This window comes from Marmota marmota, unplaced genomic scaffold (assembly GCF_001458135.2).
Source record: "Marmota marmota marmota unplaced genomic scaffold, marMar, whole genome shotgun sequence".
Lineage (NCBI taxonomy): Eukaryota > Metazoa > Chordata > Mammalia > Rodentia > Sciuridae > Marmota > Marmota marmota.
Window position 1 is genome coordinate 65,005,328 of NW_026000174.1, and position 7,625 is coordinate 65,012,952.

At 36.8% G+C, this 7,625-nt stretch overlaps 1 pseudogene; it reads right to left on the reverse strand.

The window, feature by feature from the left end:
• Nucleotides 1-540: 540 nt before the first annotated feature.
• On the reverse strand, nt 541-2,131 carry LOC107160190 (annotated as a pseudogene).
• Nucleotides 2,132-7,625: the final 5,494 nt, after the last annotated feature.

Genomic DNA, 7,625 nt, shown 5'->3' on the forward strand with positions numbered 1-7,625 from the left:
TACAATGAGGGTTGGGAAGAGGAAGAATAGAAATTCAGTGGATTAGACAAAGGGGAATGAAGAGAAGGGAGGGGGGACTAGGAAATGGAAAGACAGTGGGATGAATCTGACCCAACTTTCCTGTGTACATATATGAGTCCACCACAGTGAATCTCACCATTGTGTATACCCACAAGATTGGGGTCCTAATTAGAATAAGATGTATTCCATACTTGTATAATTATATCAAAATGGATTCTACTGTCATGTATAACTAAAAAAAAAAAACCAATAAAAAAGAACTTTACATATAACAAAAAAAGTACCAGAAATAATACAATGTTGAGGGTGAATTAATCTGACATTTAAATATTAAATATTTAATGAAATTAAAATATTTTCATTAAGCAGGTTAGGTTCAAGCAAACGCCACCTGGAAAGCCAAGTCCAGACACTCATAGAGGAAATGATTTTCTGAACAACAGGGAAGACCAAGTGATCTTCCGCTCCAGTTGCAGTATTGGTGGCCATAATGGTGGCAGTCAGCCAGTGTTATCCAGATTACTGAGTGTTGGCCACATTATCAATTTTCAGAGTTGCTGGGGTGGGAGCACTGACCGAAACCAACAGAAGCTGGACAACAATTTCCTCCAGAACATTGGAAATATCACCCTTTCAGGCAATATTGTCTCTGTTTTTTTCTCCTAGGGGATACTGGTCTTTTAGTTTTGTTACTGTAGAAATGGCATCAATGGGATGACCTCCACAGCATCTGCAAAAGTATGAATGAATGCAGTAGGACTCCATACCACTCAGTGGAAATCCACACCACCGGTGAAATTCCATACCAGTCAATTAATCATCAGGCCAATCTATTTCTGGAGAACCACCTCCAGCAATAAGAGCTCTCTTTTTCGCCAAGGAAAGAGTAACACACAGGACATGGTGAACAGAGTGTGTGGTTTCTTTAATCTCCAGTTAGAACCACAAACAACTGTAACTGTTTTTCCAGGGCTTATCCAGCCTGTCATCTTGAGAAGTTTGCCAGAATCACTTAAATTGATCTCCTCAGCTAACTCAGCTGAACCCAGCATGGTAGCAGTGAATTGGTCACTATGAGCAACTAACTTGGTTCCAGTTATTTTACCAGTGAATTGTCTTCTCTTTCAATATCCTAATCACCACAATATTCATTTTGTTCAGAATATGGGTTGTAAGATCACTAAGAGCATGTCTTAGGATAGATTTCTGTGTGAGAAGGATATTATACCTTTAAAAAAATTTGCTTCACTAAATTAAAAATACAGGCTGCCTCTTCTTGCAGCCCTTGGTTCAGGCACAGTACAAACTACTGTTTGATTATTCATATCAGTTTTGGGAGCAGATAAGCAAAACTGAATAAATTTGATCTCAGCCTTTTCAGCTCTGGTTATGCCAGAATTTGCCACTGTTTGGATGAGAACCAGTCTTTCCACCAACTCACACTTGTCAATTGTCCCAACTATTTCAGTATCTCTATGATCTGCACCAGTAGCAGTGGCTGGGTCAGTCACTTTTATCACCACAGTGCACTCACTGGGGAAAGCAGACTTCAATACTGAGAGGCAATCTTTCAGTTCAATGAAGTGGTCGCTCCATTTAACAGTATGTCTGTGTCCCCCCACCTCCCATTCTACAGAAAGAGACATGTCAGTCAAGATCTCCCTGCCCCATTTCAATACTCCTTTCCAAAGCCTTCTGGAATGACTTGGAAATGATGATTGGATGAACTTCTTTTTGAAGAATTTTGGCACAGGAGTCTAAGAGAGAGCCAGCGTGATGACCATGGATGTGGTAGCATCTCCTGCTTCTGCATCTTGAGCCTTAGATAACTCCACCAGCATTTTGGCTTCTGGATGTATTTGTATTTGTTTCAATATGGCAGCACCATCATTTGTAATGGCCACATCACTTTTCCATTTTGGATTGTTTTATTCATTCCTTTTGGTCTGAGGCTTGTTCGAGCAACATCAACAACCACTTTGGTGGTAGAAATGTTACTGGACTGGCTTATGTGGTTCTGAAAGGCATCTTTCCTGCAGTTGCCAGCAGCCATAGAGAATGCCAAATTCTCTGGCATAGCAAACTTGGCTAAGTTATGTGGGAAGGATGGACGGACACAATTCCAGCTAGCCATGGAGTAAAATTATGCATTCACTTTGATTATTATTTCTTTCCAAAAATAGGCATTTAAAATTGTCAACAGTTTTAAAAACTGTTAAAATTATTTATTTTATTAAAAAATTTCCCTCAACTTTATTGAGGTATTATTGACATTTAAAAAATTGTATGTATTTGAGGTATACAACTTAAAGAATTGATACCTGTATACATTGTGAAGTATTCACCACAGTTAAGCTAATTAATATATCTATCATCTCACATAATTATTGTGAGAATATTTACTATCTACCATCTTAGCAAGTTTCAAGTATACAATATAGTATTGTTAACTATAGTCACATTTTTATACCTTCTCAATAATTTGTTTATCTCACATAATTGAAACTTTGTACATCTTGACCAACATCTCCCCATATCCCCCTGCCCCAGGACCTGGTTACTGCTATTCTAACCTGTTTCTAATGAATTTGACATTTTTAGGTTCCTTGAATAAGTGAAATCATGCAGTATTTTATTCCTTTATTTCACTTTATAATGTCAGACATCATTTTAAAAAGCAGTTTGTCTGTTTTAGAACTCCTGAAGTCTACTAAACTAAATGTATGAAGTAAAAATTGATAATGATATTAATAACATATTTCACTCCCAGACTATTTTTTACTTTATTTCTTGTAAAAAATGCATTTCTTGAACAGTGTGTAAGCTGTAAAATGAAAATGTTTAAAAAATTGTGAGTACATAAAATGTGACATATATTCTGTTAAAGAATAAGGCAAGAATCTGTCTCAAGACCACTCGCTCACTATTCTCTCCAACAGAAACCCCTCCCTTTTCCTGGGAGGGAAATTCAAATTTTATTTATTTCATTTCATATATTTTAGGTGTACAAAATGACTTTTGATATACATATGCATAATAAAATGATTACTACCATTAAGCAAATTAAACGATCCATCATCTTTCTACTTATTATTATTATTATTTTTTGTGGTAAGAACACTTAAAATCTAATGTACTCTCCTAGTGAAGTTTCAGTATGTAAAACATTATTTAGCTATAGTTTTCAAGCTATACTTTAGGTCTCTTTTGAGTTATTCATTCTACATAATTGCAATTTTGTACCCTTTGACATACTCCCTGTTTTCTCCTCCTCTTTGGTCCTGACTATCACTGTCCTACTTTCTATTTCTATGTTATTTTATACAATGTTTTTCTTTCTGTGTCTGACTTACTCCACTTAGCAAAATGGCATCTAGGTACATCCATGTTGTTACAAATGGCACTGTCTCTGTCTTTCCAAAGGACTAATTATATTTTACATATACACATAAGCATGTATGTATATATATCAATATTTCATTATCATATATATATATATATATATGTATATATATATATACACACATACACATTAACATGTATGTCTATATATATGTATCAGTATTTCATTATCCCATATCACTTCATCCCTTCCTCCATTCATTGTTGGACACTAAGTTTAGATATGTATCTTGGCTATTGGGAGTACTACTTCCATGAATGTGGGAGTGTAGATATCTCTACAAGCTGCGGATTTCATTTCCTTTATGTATGTACCCAGCAGAGGGATTCCTGAATCATATTGTAGTTCTACTTTTATATTGTTGAGGAACCTCAATACTCTTTTCCCTAATGGCTGTATCAATTTATCTTCCCACTAACAGAGTCTAAGGGTTAGTTCCTTTTGTTCCACACTCTCACCAACACTTGCTATCACCTGTCTTTTCCCTAGTAGCCATCCTAACAGGTGTGAGGTGATATCTCAATGTGCTTTTGATTTGCATTTCCCTGAATATAAGTGATGTTGAGAATTTTTCATATACCAGTTGGCCATCTGTACATCTTCTTTGGAAAAATGTCTATTTAATTCCTTTGTTCATTTAAAAATGAAGTTATTTACTTATTTTTGCTATAGAGTTGTATGAGTTCTTTATATATTGGATATTAATCCCCTTTCAGATAGTTATATAATTACAAATATTTTCTGTGGACAGCTGCTCTGAATGATTCGTGTCTTCCGTCTTGGAGAGGAGAGGCTGGTAGTGACTTGAACATTGCCCCTTCTGGGAAGTTTGAGGAGCCGTCTTCAGACACAGGTGCTGCCCTACAGCCCTTGGTTGGAATTACACTCACAAGTCCCTTGTAACCCCGCCCCTTCTTACCTTTTTTTGGATGGAACTTTCAAAGAAGGTGGGTCCTCCCAATAAAAGTCCACTTACCAATATGCTCCTTGTATGTGTGTGCGTGCGCGCGCATGCGCTCTCCCGGCCCAGGCTCTCGTGACTATCCCTGGGTCTCCCATTTGGGGAGCTTGAGGCCGAGATAGGAGCGGCAGACCTGAAGCTTGTTTAAAGGTAAAGTATGTGTCTGTGTTTTATTTGGTGTCCCTGGAAATTCACAAGAGCGACCTTAAGTTCAGCTGCCCTCCTGGGCTGGGAGTGCCAATTTTCTTTTATTCTATAGGTTGCATTTCATTTTGTTGATTGTTTCCTTTGCTGTTTTTTAAAAAAAATTTTTTAGATGTTGATGGACCTTTATTTTATTCATTCATTTATATGTGGTGCTGAGAATGGAACCCAGTGCCTCACACAGGCTAGGCCAGCCCCTCCTTTGCTGTGTTTTGTTTCCTTTTAGTTTGATGCAGTCCTACTAGTTTCACTTGTAGGTGCACTTGTAGAAAAAAATAGCCTATTATATATGCTTGGGTTTACTTCTGGGGTCTCTATTTTGTTTCACTGGTAAATATGACCCTCCCTCCCTCCCTCCCTTCCTCCCTTCCTTCCTTTTTTCTTTCTTACCAGGGATTGAACCCAGGGGTGCTAAATCACTAAGCCACATCCCCAGCCATTTTTTATATTTTATTTAGATACAGGGTCTAGTTGAGTTGTTAAGGGCCTCACTCATCTGCTGAGGCTGGCTTTGAACTCACGATTCTTCTGCCTCAGCTTCCTGAGTTGCTGCGAGTACAGGTGTGTGCCATCGTGCCTGGCATAAATCTGACTCTTTCTATGCCAGGGCCATCCTGTTTGAATGCCTATAGTTTTGTCATATAATTTGAAATAAGAAATATGACCATTATTTTTTCCTTGAGATGATTTTTGCTATTTAGGGATATTTTGTAGTTCAAGTTTTAGAGTTGTTTTTTTGCCTATTTCTGAGAAAAATGCCATTGAAATATCATTGAATCTTTTTTTGTTTTTTGGGTAGTATGGACATTTTAACTATTCTTTCAGTCTGTGATCATGGGATACCTTCCCATTTCTTTGTGTCTTTTTCATTTACTTTCATCAATGTTTTATAGCTTTCAAGGTACTGATTTTCACTTTCTTTTAGCTAGGGATTTTATTTATTTATTTATTTATCTATTTATTTTTGGTGGTGCTGGGGATTAGAACTCAGGGCCTTGTGTATAGGAGGCAAGCACTCTACCAACTGAGCTATATCTCCTGCCCTAGCTAGAGATTTTAAACAGGTGGTGGTCTTTATTGTGTTGGGGAATTTTCTTCTGTACCTATGAAGAGTTATTTACATTTTATTAACACATATTATATGTGTATATTAATGAGATTCACTGTGATATTTCCTTATGTGTATACAGGGTGCATTGGAGTTTCTTTTTCTTTTTTTTTTTTTTTAACCATGAACAGATGTTTAATTTTATCAAATATTTTTTCTATATACTTTGAGAAGATCATGGAGTTTTTCTTTCATTCTGCTAATGTGATATATCACTTTGACTTATTTGTATATATTAAACCAAAATTGCATCCCAGGTATACATTCTCTTGGTCATGATGTATAGTCTTTTTGATGTATCATTGAATTCAGTTTGCTAATATTTTATTGAGATTTTTACATCTATGTTCATTAGGGATAGTAGTCTGTAATTTTCTTGTAGGGTCCTTATGTGGTTTTGCTATGAGGGTGATGCTAAAGTGTTTGGAAGTATTCTTCTACTTCTGTGTTTTGGATGAGTTTTAGAAGGATAGAAATTAGTTCTCCTTTGATGTTTGGTAGAATATACCAACAAAACTATCTGGTCTTGGGCTTTTCCTTTTTGGGAGATTTTTTATGACAACTTAAATATTCTTGTTAGTTGTTGGTATGTTTTGGCTATTTCTTCTTGATTTAGTCTTGGCAGGTTATGTGTTTCAAAGAAATTGTTAATTTCCTCAGCCTAACCAATTTGTTTGTATGTAAGTGTTCATAATAGTTCTTTAAGATATGTTTTATTTCTCTGGCATCCATTATTGTATCTCTCCTTTTACTTTTGATTTTTATTTATTTGAGTTTTGTCTTTTTTTTAATCTAGCTGAGGACTTGTCCATTTTTCTTATTTTTTTCCCCCCAAACTCAATTCTTTTTAAAATAGTTTTTGTACTCTCCACTTGATTTATTTCTGCTTTGATCTTTATTATTTCTTTTCTTTAGCTAACTTTTTTTTTTACTTTGAATTTTCTTTCCTACTTTTTGTGGTATATAGTTGGGTTGTTTATTTGAGGTCTTTTTTCTCTGGCAGAGAAAAAAGAATTGCTTTTACAGCACCTCATCAATTTTGGGAAGTTGTTTCATTTTCATTCATTTTCAGATTAAAAAAAAAATTCCTTTTGACTCTGTTGTTCAAGAGTTTAAATGCCTAGTCCCTCCCCCCAGAGCAGGGTGATTTAAGAGCCAAATCCATCAGGAGGTACTATAAAAGTTGGGGCAACATATGTGTGATTATGCGTGGTCAAAACCCTTCACTCCTCAGGGAGAAATAGCTCTCTCTGTAGGCTCTACAGGATATTTGCTTCTTCCTGGCTTCAGCAGATTATGATACTTGGAATTTCTTGATTTTGTAGACTCACCTTTCCAATCTCTGCCTCCATAATCATGTGACATTCTCCTCATGTCTGTATCTAAATATGAGGTCTAGTGTGCTGGGAGCCATTAGCCAAGTAGGTATGACAATTTCCTTGCCAGCGTACCCCATGTTGCAGTGACATTGAATGTAGGTGACCTTGTTCAAGGACCAAGGCAGATTAGGGCGTTCCCGGTTCAGGTTCCAGGTTTAAGGTTTAAGATTATTCCTGCTGGGAATAGGGCGTATCCTGCTGCCTGAGTTCCCCTTGAGTTCTCACGGGATTCAGACAGTATATTTTGGAGATAGAAGCCCAGTGGAGGTGGATTTGGGCAGAGAACGTGGATTTCCCCAGAACATGTTTATAGACGGCTGGTGTGAGTTCGGGAATAAAGAGTTGCTGTTTGAATCTACAAGCTGTGTGGTGGCTCATGATTTTGTGCCCAGCCAGACTGCGGCATTTGTGCCCAGCCAGACTGCGGCATTTGGCGTCCCGTGCAGGGAACTTCTGAAGCTTAGAGGTAAGTGAAATTTCTCACCCTTGAGGAAGAGAGAAAGAATGGGTGAACATTTAAAAAAACAATGTGTTATTGTTTTGATTTAT